This window comes from Pleurodeles waltl, chromosome 4_1, assembly GCF_031143425.1.
Source record: "Pleurodeles waltl isolate 20211129_DDA chromosome 4_1, aPleWal1.hap1.20221129, whole genome shotgun sequence".
NCBI classification, from domain to species: Eukaryota; Metazoa; Chordata; class Amphibia; order Caudata; family Salamandridae; genus Pleurodeles; species Pleurodeles waltl.
This window is the reverse complement of record NC_090442.1, coordinates 720191615-720204881: the sequence shown is the minus strand read 5'-3', so window position 1 is coordinate 720204881 and position 13267 is coordinate 720191615.

Here is a 13267-nt window from a genome sequence, read left to right as displayed (position 1 = left end):
TAAGGTCAAATAGGCCTCAGCAAAAACGTACACATAAGTGGCAGATACATGGGCCATAACATATGCTTGCATGTCATCTGGGTTTCTCAAAAGCCAATGTCACCCAGCTGACTCTGATACAAAAGTGCAATATCCTAGAGTATTTGAAATGGAATTACCCATGTCCTAATAAATATATGTCAACAATGTACAGATCTACAGGTGACACCTGCCACAATAGAGTCAAGGAGGTACATCAGTGTCAGACAGAGAGGCCTAACGTGTGTCAAACAAAGGGACACCATTGACGTCAGGTTCAACATGTCAGGGAGTAATGTCTCAAACATACACACAACAAAGAATCAGTAAGCCCCAGGATAGTCACCACAACCGTCTGACACCCATGACAATGACAACATCTGAGTGTGTCAGTAGTACGCATCTGCCCCTTGAATGTTGTAGAGACACAGAACTCACAGTCATAAATAGAAGGACTCCAACCTGTTGTCCAATGAAAAGCAACATCACTACCCACAGCTTCGTCATGCCAAACATGGTAGCTATCTGTGGATGAATGCATGAATCCAAACACAAGGGATGTCAACATCATTGCAAGACACTCCATGATATATGACAACAGTCAGGGAACAATCCTCAATCAATACACATGTGCAGTAAATTCTTCAACATGATGCCACATCAAGGGCATGGATAAACACAGATTGGTCCCACAATCTTGGGCCACATGTCATACCCCTCATTGCTACAGCAGTTCTACATGGCAAATTATATACTATGACACATTAAGTTATCTGTCAGACAATACACAATGCCAACACTTTCCTGTCTGTGACACAACATGGAATGTATCATCAGTGTAAATGTACCATTCCACTAGCAGTTTTCCTAGCACTTGTATGTGAGGGGATACAGACATACCATAAACATCGCTAGGACATGCCTGCAATTTCAGATAATGAATGTTTCCTAAAGGGAAAAAGACACATGCTGACATGAAGGCACAATGAATGTTGGCAACAGTCATGGGACATGGTTCATGTCTATGGACATTTCACACTTACAAATGGAAAGTGGTTTGCTACATCTGCAAACAATTATTCAGGTAACCCATGTCACATTTATGACCAACGTAGCGCAGACTGCAGTGAGTCACCAGTATCCATCATAAATTGAGGATAACTTGCTTTTGGGCGTCAGATGTCTACATACACATGTGCCCAGACACAGGGCAAGGGACAGTGATCCATAATACAATTACCTTTTGTCTGGGACATTCTGGGGAAGTGAATATTGGCTCACAAATAACACCCACTATAACAACAAATAGTATATGAATGAGGGGTGGACACAGCCGTTTTTGGACCTTGCAGAGTAAGTGATTTGTGAATTCCCCCGAGGTTTGTCCTAGGTTCCTGGTGCAGAAGGCATGGTACACCAGTTAGATACACATTACATGTCAATACAAACAATCTCCCAAATACTGTGTGACACATGGCTCATCCCTAATTGTCAAGGGGAGGAGTCAGCACCCCACACAATTACCTGACAATGGGACATTAAGGAATTCTCTATGCATTCACCCCCTTGTGGCTGCTGTGGTGCCCTCAAATACCCATCCGGCTCTGAGTAGGCCACCACCAGAATGCAGGCCTTTAGAGGGGTCATGGTCCGACAGGCACCCCACCCAGATTGGGAGGACAGCCCCAGCTGGGCCTCCCCAATCTCCTGGGCCCAGCATCACTGGTGCTCCCACCTCCTTCTGCAGTGGGTGCTCCGCTGGCAGTGGACCCCTAGGGTCTGCACCTTCTTGTTGATGGCTCTCCAAATCCCTTTCTTTGATGGGCATTGACCTGCATGGATGCACAAACACAATACAGACAATCATGTCACCAGATCACATATACAATGGCAGAGTCACATACATGGCAGTACACATTGCAATGAAAAATCTTATTAGCTCAAAATGTAAAAGTGGGGCACATACCACGTGGGCAAGACTGCAAACATTTCCCAACCCACCACCCTTCTCAGGCCCTCCACTAACTAGATTGGTCATGTGGGATATGCCTTGGCATTCTGACAGAGTTTTCAAAAAGTATGGGACACAACACAACTCTGTGGCTTCCTAAGCTACAGAGACTGCAGCTCCACGGTCTCTACTACAAATTTTGGCACACAGGAGCACAATCTAGCCCATGAGGAGTAAATTTATGGTGACATACAGAGAAAAAAGTAGACACAAGGTACCTACCTGCTTCTCTAGTGCACCAAAGAACTGTCCATACAGGGTTAGGACCTCATTCACTAGCTTCTTCAGCACCTCCGGGGAGAAGGCAGGGGCCTTATCACCTGTTGGAGGTGGCATAATTGCTCCCAGACACACACAGCAGCTCAGATCATTGAGGTCTTGCTGGCAGCAGTGTCAGGATTCAAGTGAAGGATTATTAAGAACATGGCAGTCAAACCGCCATGTATGCGGGCGTCACAGCAGGCGGACACATCCATTGGCCAAAGACTGTCACTGGCATAAATGCTAGCCTATGGCTGTGTCACTGCGGTTGCAACCACATGCCGCCATGACAACTCCAGTCTGCAGACATGAGTGATTCCTAGTGTCCAGTGGAGTAGGTCAGGCACCCGCCATTTAAAAAGCATTTTATGTGGTATTTGGTTAATAATACATTTGTCAGAACTCCAAATAAGGGTCTAAACAACTGATAAGTGCTGGTCTTGTCATGTCATGTATGTCCTTCTACTTTGACAGCATGTTTATACATTGCCAGGCATATATAGCAAGGTTATTTTGGCCACAGACACCTCCTCCCCCCAGGTCATTTTAAATTTGAGAATCATGTTTCATAGAAGAATTCATTGCTGTCCAGATAGAAGATATGTAGAAATTTGTGGTAAAGCAATGAGGAAACATGTTACTTCTGTGGAACTGACATTGGTAATGTGTACTGAGAATCATGCCATCAAATCATGGCATGTCTTGTCACAGTATATCAATAACATGCATTATGTATGTTGCAAGAACAAATTGGATGACGGCTACACTCATTTCTTGTCCCAGTTAGGTACCCAGAGAGGGGAACAATTGTGGATCTCTGTCATCAGTTGGAGCCAGATTTACTGCCTGCCATTTCTCATCCAAATAGCATACCACCCATTGTACAAGCTATGCTTGCACTTCCTGGCCATGGAGTCCTTCCAAAATACAGTAGCCCTATCTGCTGGGATGTCCCAGTCTATGTTCAGTCTTGTATTGAAGGATGTACTCTCAGCAATGTTGAAACACCTGGACAGCTATATCCGCTTTCCTCAACATGAGGACTTCGCACACGTGAAGGCTAACTTCTATGGTTTGGTACACATCCCAAATGTGGTGGGAGCCATTGATGGTACATATGTTGCCTCGGTTCCACCACATGGCAATGAACAAGTCTATTGGAACAGGAAGAACTTCCATTCTATCAGTGTCCAAGCTGTTTGTTTGGCAGACCTCTACATTTCACAGGTCTGTTCCTGTTATCCGGGTTCAGTCCATGATGCCTTAATCATGCGGAACAGCGCAGTTCCACAGCTCATGTCACAACTGTATCCAGAGAGGGCCTGGATGGTTGGTAAGTCACATATGTCATGTGTGTTTATATCAAATGTGTAATGCAGAAGAAACAATGAGAGGGACTAATTATTGCACTTGTGTCCAATTCCATTACAGGTGGCTTTGCATACCCAAACCGCCCATTGTTGCAGAGGATTCTGCATACCCAAACCACCCATGGTTGTTGACATCGGTGAAGAAGCTTGCTTCAATGATGCCCATGGACGAACACAGCATGTCGTGGAGCAGGCTTTTGAGATCCTAAAAGCCAGATTTAGGTGGAGCGCTCCCCTAGTCACCCAGATAGTATGTATGATCATAGTGGCCTGCTGCATGCTCTGCAACATTGCCCAGAGGGAGAACATCCCATATATACAAGATGAGTGGGGAGCTAGCAGTGCCACTGGGTGAGAATCCTGAAATGCCAAGTGAGGATGACAGTGACGGGGGAGGAAGGTGAAGACTTGCGGGCAGATCTAATCAATCAATACTTTACTTGAGTGTAAGTGTGTGGTAATATGTGATTCCGGAGATTGTATGGAAAACTGTAGTTGACAGGATATGTTGACTAGGGCATGTAGTTCACAAAGGACATAGGATTTCACGCCATGCAGTGTACAGCCAAGGTGTGATTGCAAATTCAAACTGAAAATAAACTAAGACCTCCATTATCTTTTTTGTGTCAGTCTCATGGAAATGTGAGTTGATCTACTGAATTTCTCATTGAAATGTAAATGGTTCTACTGAAGTCTAATATGAGATATGGTCATATCTATGTTGCATTGTTTTTCATTCAGGTCTCTTCACCATTCCATCCTCATGTGGGCATTCAGAGTTGTGACATTAGCATATAGCTGTAGCTGTCCTGACATATGAAGTGGACATGGATTGGTCCAGGTAATGTTGGTCAGTCACAGATTTGGGGCATATAAGTCCTTTGCCAAAAGGAACTAGGACAGTGGGTGGGTGGAATACTGAAGTGCACAATACACTTGGCCTTGATACATGTTGTCATCCAGTGCAATCCAAGTATTCTTCCTTCACATTATGTTGACAATGATCCTGTATGACCTGTATGTAGCTGTTGAAGTGTTTCTTTATTGCAGGCCACAGTGTCTGTGCCACCACACTGACATAGGTTTGTATCATACCACCAGATGCTTGTTCATTGTAATAGAAGGGACCTATGATTAGGGACTGTTGTACTGCCCTCTGTCTGTGTCATGGCGTATGTCAAGTTGGCAGACTTGGTTTTGGTATGTGATAATGCTCAAAGCTGGTGACAACACCCACTAATCTGTTAGCCTGTTCTACGGGACAAGGTCTGACATAGCCTTTTAATCTGTGGTCTGGGGGAGGGTACCTTGATATATCTAGCCTGACTCAGCATAGTTCTGCTATTCTGGGCTATGGCAGTTATTTTGGCAGCCTGTGTGCTATACAGAGCAATAGCATGTTTGGTGTGACTAGTCACTTGTGTCATTGTGTTAATAGTAATCCTTTGCATGCCACTACCTTTGACAAATCCCTCCTTCCATTACCATCTTATGTATTCATCATTGGCATCACATGGATTTAACATTCAAATTCTCACAATGATGACATATTACTAGTAGGCATTGGCTTAGTGTTAGGTGTGTTTATTTACATGTGCCCACAAAATAAAGATAATACTCTAAAAAATAAATTGACGGTGAAGGAATCAGTCATGGTGGATGTAATCATTACTGTAGATGCCACAAGATTTGAAGTCCAAGTCCAGTGTCCTACTGGCATGGAAAATGGAAAGCCATTGGAGAACAGTCAACAGAGTTTCATCAGGAAGGGCTCACTTCTTGGCAGTGGTTTGCTTCTTGCCGTCTGCACCTCCTGGATGCTTGGGTGGACGTCCGCGGTGGTGGGGGGGTTCTTCAGCTACAGAGGCAGGGTTGTCTGATGCAGGTACTTCCCCCAGGAGGGCCTTCATTTCAGTGGCTGCCACAGATGTAGAAGGGGCTGGATTAGACTGGAGAATGGAAGGGGTCTGGTTTGATGATTCCTGCTAATGGTGGTCTCTTAGCACCAACTGTTATGGAGGTCATGTTGCTTTTATGGGCCTCCCATTGTTCATGGATTTCACAATTGAAGTCCCTCTGTAGCTCCTTGATCTCCTTGAGTTCTGCAAGTACCTGGCCCATCACACCTTGGGAATGTTGGTATGCTCCCAAGACTTGGATGATGGTGTCCTGGCCAGAACCATCACCAGCAGCCACATGCCGTTGGCCCACACTATCCCTCCCATACGCCCTATCCCTACGTGCCTGCACCCTTGGTGCAGCTTGCCACCTACTACTGGTCCCAGGACCATCACTGGTGGAGGTGTCTTGCTGTGGCTCAGGATCCTGGACTGGGGGCACAAGATTGTTGCCACACGTCCAGGAGTGTTGTCATCTTTAAGGGCTTCATCTATGGAGGTAGGGACAGTCTCTTCAGTGGTCTCTGTGTTCCAAGGGGCAGGTAGACCTGTCAATGTGAGAGACAGAATATTATGGGTTATATTATGACATCTACCTCCATAGTTAACAGTGACATTTGACTAAGACCATGTACACATTAAATTCGCCAAATTGCCTTATTTGACAATCACACATGCTATCATCTGTGTTGACCTGACATTTGGGTAACATACCAATTACATTTCAGTCAACTAGCTTCAGTATGTCTGAGTTTATTAACACTTGGAGGGATGTCATGGACTTATACCTTGCCAGCAGTGCAGTGAAAACAGGGGCTGGGCAGGATGTGGTTAAGGTCAGCCTAAGAGCTAGTTGACTATCGTGCAGGCAGACCCAGAACCTTGTTGTATATGTGATAGTTGTCATCATGTGGCCAGTGCTTTGGGGCCATGTCTGCTACAAATACCATTTAAATTATACGTTTTGGTGCCTTTGATCTGTCTTTAACATTTTTTGGCACACAATTTGAGCTGTCCTTCCTGTCCACATTTTTGGCATCTTGTCATAGCTGTTCAAGATGGATCTAGGTGGTTAGCCACATCACAGAGTGTACCATGATCAGTATCTTGGTCCCTCCCAAGTGGGTAAACTTCATCTGTGAGTTCACAGGCAGATGGGGGCGACTGGTTGTAATATTGTTTGTAACATATTGGTTGTTAAAGGGACAGGCCCTCCTTTGATATACAGTCATGTTACTTCAAGATGTACACACAATTTATATGAGTCATCTTCTCAGGTGAGTTCAGTTCCATTACAATTTCACGTACAGGGATACTTGAACAGATACACAGTGGGTTGATGTTTTGCATTGGCTATACAGTACCTCCTGGCCTTAGCATTGCTGTCAGTGCCTGTCCTACACACAGACTATACAGATGCCATCCTCTCAGGTGAGTACAGTTTAATGTTTGAGTAGAGGGAGAAGGATCTTAGTGGCAGAAGACAGTGTTGTGGCTGAGTAGGGTGAGAGTAGCAGGGCCTCAGGGCTTTAGCATTGCTGTCAGTGCCTGCTCTACACACATACTATCCAGATGCCATCCTCTCAGGTCCGTACAGTTTAATGGTTGAGTAGAGGGAAAAGGGTCACAGTGGCAGAGGACAGTGTTGTAACTGAGTAGAGTGAGAGCAGCAGGGCCTCCTGGCCTTAGCAATGCTGGCAGTGCTTGTCCTACACACAGACAATACAGATGCCATCCTCTCAGGTGAGTACAGTTTAATGGTTGAGTAGAGGGAGAGGGGTCATAGTGACAGGGGACAGTGTTGTAGCTGAGTAGAGTGAGAGCACCTGTGTATCCCGGCCTTAGCACTGCTGCCAGTGCCTGTCCTACACACAGACAATATAAATATCATCCTCTAAAGTAAGTATACTCCAATGTGGAGTTGTACTAAATGCTAAATTTCATTACAAAAAATGATTGACAACAGAAAACCCCACTGAAAGGCCTCACATTCCTTTAGTATAGAGTATAGTCATGGTGCTCAATACATTCTAAACATGCCTGTTGTCAAACATGTATTATGGGGCAAGAAAACTTGCACCAACAAACTATGACCAGAATAAGAACGGAGCACACTTTGAATAGTTGACTTAAACTGCAAGTTATGTCCATGGAATCAACAATTTTGATGGAAAATTCTATAAGTAGAATCACATACAATCATAGAAAATAGTGCATTTCATGACCTAAGTTCATGCCTGAATGTATGCTCTTCAACCTAGATATCCATCTTGACTCATTCCTTCTGAGTTCTAACTCCCGATTCCCCCCTCTGGGGTGTGCTCGTGTCTGGCTGATACCCATATACTTGAACATAGGGATCTCCACTGTGGAGTGTTCCTTGATCACATGGCGTACTATTGGAGAAAATGCATCATTATTTCTCAAGGCCCGTACATGTTCTTGGATCCTTTCCTTTAGGGGTCGGATAGTACTCCCTACATATATCTCTGTACATTCACATACCAAAACATAAACCACATATCTCGCATTTCAGTTGATGAAATCTTGGCTCTTGTATATTTTACTGCCATTGAAATTAAAAGTGAAGGTCTTATGTAAAGCCAAGTGACATATATTGCATCTGCTGCAATTGAAAAAGCACCTAGGTTTTTCAGGTAGCCAAGTTAGTGGTTTCTCCTTAAGTGGTGGTAAAAAACTCTTGCATATTCGAACAATTGTTGTTCAAAGCGTTGAAGGGTATGATGAACATACTGATTCAAAAAACATCCTCAATGTTCTCGTACTGCAGTGGTGTTGCTTTTCACAAGATTGGCTGTTGGTGGAAGAGGAGAGTAAGGGCCTTACTTCATCAAACTTAATCATACTTCATCAAACAAACCTCACATGTGCATCATATGAAACGCTAGTAGGTACTGCATGACATCCATACCTCCCTTTGAGCCATTCGTAGTTGATGGTCCCCCGTCTACTCAAGCAGCCAGATAGAAAGGTTAAGTTGAGTGTCTCTAATCATATTTTCCAGCTATAGCATTAGACAATGACAAACAACATCCTAAGCTCCTGCACTTGTGGGGTGCAGTGATCCACAAGCTAGGAAAGAACGTCGCTGAAGCCGGACCACAGTTCACATATGACAAGCTGAAACGAGCCCTGACTGTACACATCAAGCCACTTGAGAACCCACACTACAAATGTTTCTTCCTGCATCAAGCTAGAGAACTACTCGGCGAGTCAGTCGACGCATTGTATGCTCACCTGAGAGATCTGGCTAGCACCTGCACGCTGCCCAACTAAAATGATTAGATTCATGCTCAATTCTTACAGAAGTGTCTATCAGTGAAATTAAGAGAAAGCATTCTCCAGGTCCCAGGGATGCCAATGGCAGGGATGCTGACAGTGGGAAGGTCTAAAGAACTGTCCAAGGTGTAAACAGCACACGTGAAAGCAGCATTATAACACCAAGTGAAGATGGAACATTGTCACCGCCGGAACCCCTGGAAAGAAGAGGACATGCCCCAGGCCCAGTCCAACACCCAGGACATGCTACAGATGCAGAGGTTCTAACCCCCACCAAGGGCCATGTCCGGCACAAGGAAAGAGGTGATCGGCATGCAACAAACCAAACCATTTTGCAAAAGTATACCGATCTTTGACGCATCAAAAAGAACAGAAGCCAAGATCCGTCAGTACTATGAATGCATCGAACGTCCCAGAGGGCAAAGAAAACATGGATGATGATGACATCGAAAGATCGGTTCATGTCATACATGCTATGCAACCTGAGGGTCATTTCTGAAAAAGCATTCCGAAATGTAACATACTCCTCCCTGGTCATCAAGTGCAAGCGCTGACCAACACTGGAGCATCCATCAACATTATGGCGCAGGCAGTAATGCAAACACTCCCCATGCAGCCCGCTCTGCACCCTACCTTCACGCAGGTGTTCGCATATGGGTCTACGACTCCAATTCTATTGGCGGGTGTATTCACAACAGAGATCGCCCAAGAATCTTACTCTACACATTGCAAAGTAAATGCCACCAAAGGAGGTTCAGAGATGTTGCTGAGCTGCCGAACAGCAGAGCACCTTCAACTAGTCGTCTTCGATTTCAGCTTATGTCAGGAAGGTGTGGATGGTCTGGTGGCGGAGTTTGCATCTCTGTTCAAAGGCATAGGTTGCCTCAAAGACTGCCTTATTCATCTCCACGTTGACAATTCGATACAACCTTGTTAGAAATTGAGTTTTTGGTTGGCAGTCAGGTTACCCTCTGTCCAAGCAAGAACCCTCACTCTAGTCAGGGTAAGTCACACACAATCCAAGATTATCCTGTGCCCACCCTCTGGTAGCTTGGCACGAGCAGTCAGGCTTAACTTAGAAGGCAATGTGTAAAGTATCTGTGCAATAAATCATACAATAGCACCATATAGCACCACAAAAATACACCACACAGTGTTTGGAAAAATATATAATATTTATCAGGATAATTGTAGGTCAAAAACGAATAAAGATGCAATGTGAAATTGTAGGGATATCACTGGAAAGTGATATAAAGTGTCTTAAGTCTTTAAAAAGCAAACAAAGTCTCTTTCAAGCACAAAGTACCTGGTTTGGAGTGGCAAATCTCCGCAAAGGGCCGCAGAAGAAGAGAGACGTGGAAAAATGGTGTGTGCGTCGATTTCTCCCCAGCACACACAGACTTGCGTGCGGGGAAGTCGTGCGTCGTTTTCTGGCACGCGGACAGTCTTTTTCTGTGGGTCGCGGGGATTACCAGATGTCCCGGGTATGTGCGGGGATTCTCCTGCTGGTTTTCCGGCTGCACGTCGTTCCGCGGGGCTGTGCGTCGAAGTTTCGCTCTCACAGCAGGCGTTGCGTTGATTTACCCTCTGGAAGTCGGGCGGCGTTGTCCTTGCAAAGCGGTGCGTCGAAGTTCCGGTCGCCCCGAAGGCATTGCGTCGATCAGCGTTGGTGTGCGGTATTTTTCTCGCCACGGAACAAGCTGTGCGTCGAAATTTTCGGCGCAAGAAGGGTCCAAATGAAAAAGGAAGTCTCTTTGGTCCTGAGACTTCAGGGAACAGGAGGCAAGCTCTATCCAAGCCCTTGGAGAGCACTTTTACAGACAGACAAGAGTTCAGCAAGGCAGCAGGGCAACAGCAAGGCAGCAGTCCTTTGTAGAAAGCAGTCAGGTGAGTCCTTTAGGCAGCCAGGCAGTTCTTCTTGGCAGGATGCAGGTTCTGGTTCAGGTTTCTTCTCCAGCAAGTGTCTGATGAGGTAGGGCAGAGGCCCTGTTTTATACCCAAATGTGCCTTTGAAGTGGGGGAGACTTCAAAGAGTGGCTAAGAAGTGCACCAGGTCCCCTTTCAGTTCAATCCTGTCTGCCAGGGTCCCAGTAGGGGGTGTGGCAGTCCTTTGTGTGAGAGCAGGCCCTCCACCCTCCCAGTTCAGGAAGTCCCATTCAAAATGCAGATGTATGCAAGTGAGGCTGAGTACCCTTTGTTTGGGGTGTATCTGAGTGAATGCACAAGGAACTGTCAACCAAGCCCAGCCAGACGTGGATTGTAAGGCACAGAAAGATTTAAGTGCAAAGAAATGCTCACTTTCTAAAAGTGGCATTTCTAGAATAGTAATATTAAATCCAACTTCACCAGTCAGCAGGATTTGGTATTACCATTCTGGCCATACTAAATATGACCTTCCTACTCCTTTCAGATCAGCAGCTACCACTTCAATACTGTATGAGGGCAGCCCCATTGTTAGCCTATGAAGGGAGCAGGCCTCACAGTAGTGCAAAAATGATTTTAGGAGTTTTACACTACCAGGACATGCAAACTACACAGGTACATGTCCTGCCTTTCCCCCACACAGCACCCTGCTCTAGGGGTTACCTAGGGAACACATTAGAGGTGACTTATATGTGGAGAAAGGGGAGGTTTAGGCTTGGTAAGTACTTTTAAGTGCCAAGTCGAAGTGACAGTGAACTGCACACACAGGCCTTGCAACGGCAGGCCTAAGACAAGAAAAAGGGGCTACTTAAGTGGGTGGCACAACCAGTGCTGTAGGCCCACTAGTAGCATTTAATCTACAGGCCCTAGGCACATATAGCGCACATTACTAGGGACTTATAAGTAAATTAAATAGTCCAATCAGGTATGATTCAAGGTTACCATGTTTAAAGGGAGAGAGCATATGCACTTTAGCACTGGTTAGCAGTGGTAAAGTGCACAGAGTCTAAAAGCCAGCAAAAACAGTGTCCAAAAAGTGGAGGGAGGCAGGCAAAAAGTTAGGGGTGACAACCCTAAGGCTCAGGTCTAACATGCGTCCCCCCCAGCTGAAAGTGGGGAGAGCTACCCGACCTCCTGGGAGCTCTCATCGCTAAGGCGGAAGTATCTGGAGAGACCATCAGCATTGGCGTGGTCAACCCCGGGGCGATGTTCAACCGTAAAGTCCATCCCCTGTAGGGAAATGGACCACCTCCAGAGTTTTGGATTCTCACCCCTCATTTGCATGAGCCATCTGAGGGGCCTGTGGTCTGTCTGAACCCGGAAGTGAGTCCCAAACAGGTAGGGTCTTGGCTTCTTCAGTGCCCAGACCACAGCAAAAGCTTCTCTCTCAATAGCACTCCACCTCTGTTCCTGCTAATAAAGACTACTGGTTGGTCTAGGCCCTCCTTATTTAGCTGTGCGAGGATCGCCCCTATGCCATGCTCTGAAGCGTCTGTCTGCACGATAATTTCTTGTGAGTAGTCAGGGGCCTTGAGCACGGGGGCCGTGCACATGGCTTCCTTCAGGGAGTCAAAGGCTTTCTGACAAGCCTCTGTCCAATTCACCAACCTAGGTTGTTTTTTGGAAGTGAGTTTTGTCAAGGGTGACACAATGGTACCATAGCCCTTGACAAATCTGCGGTAGTATCCTGTGAGGCATAAAAAAGCTCTCACCTCAGTCTGAGTTCTAGGTGGTTGCCAGGCCTTGATAGTTTCAATCTTGGCCTGGAGTGGCTGCACCTTGCCACCACCTACTAGGTGTCCCAAGTACACCACGGAACCCTGCCCAATCTGGCACTTACTAGCCTTGATGGTCAGACCTGCCTGTTGCAGGGCCTGAAGCACCTCCTTGAGGTGGAGCAGGTGTTCCTCCCAGCTGGAACTGTAGACAGCTATGTCATCCAGGTAGGCTGCACAGAAGGCATCCTTGCCAGCTAGGACCCCGTTAACCAACCGTTGGAAGGTAGCGGGGGCATTTTTCAATCCAAATGGCATCACCCGGAACTGGTAATGGCCATCAGGGGTTGAAAATGCGGATCTCTCTTCAGCCCCCTCAGTCAGGGCGATCTGCCAGTACCCTGAAGTAAGATCAAACGTACTCAGGAACTGGCAGCGCCCAGCCTGTCAACGAGCTCATCAGCTCGGGGGATGGGGTGAGCATCAGTCCGTGTGACTGAGTTGAGACCCCGGTAGTCGACACAGAACCGGAGTTCTGGCTTCGCACCTGGGGCAGTAGCCTTTGGGACCAACACCACTGGGCTGGCCCAGGGACTACTGGATTTCTCGATAACCCTTAAAGTTAAAATCTTGGAGACCTCCTCCTTGATGCTGGCCTTCACCTTATCCGATAACCTGTACATTTTGTTCTTCACAGGCAGACTGTCACTGGTGTCAATGTCATGAACACAGAGGTGGGTCAGTCCAGGAGTGAGGGAGAACAGGGGGGAA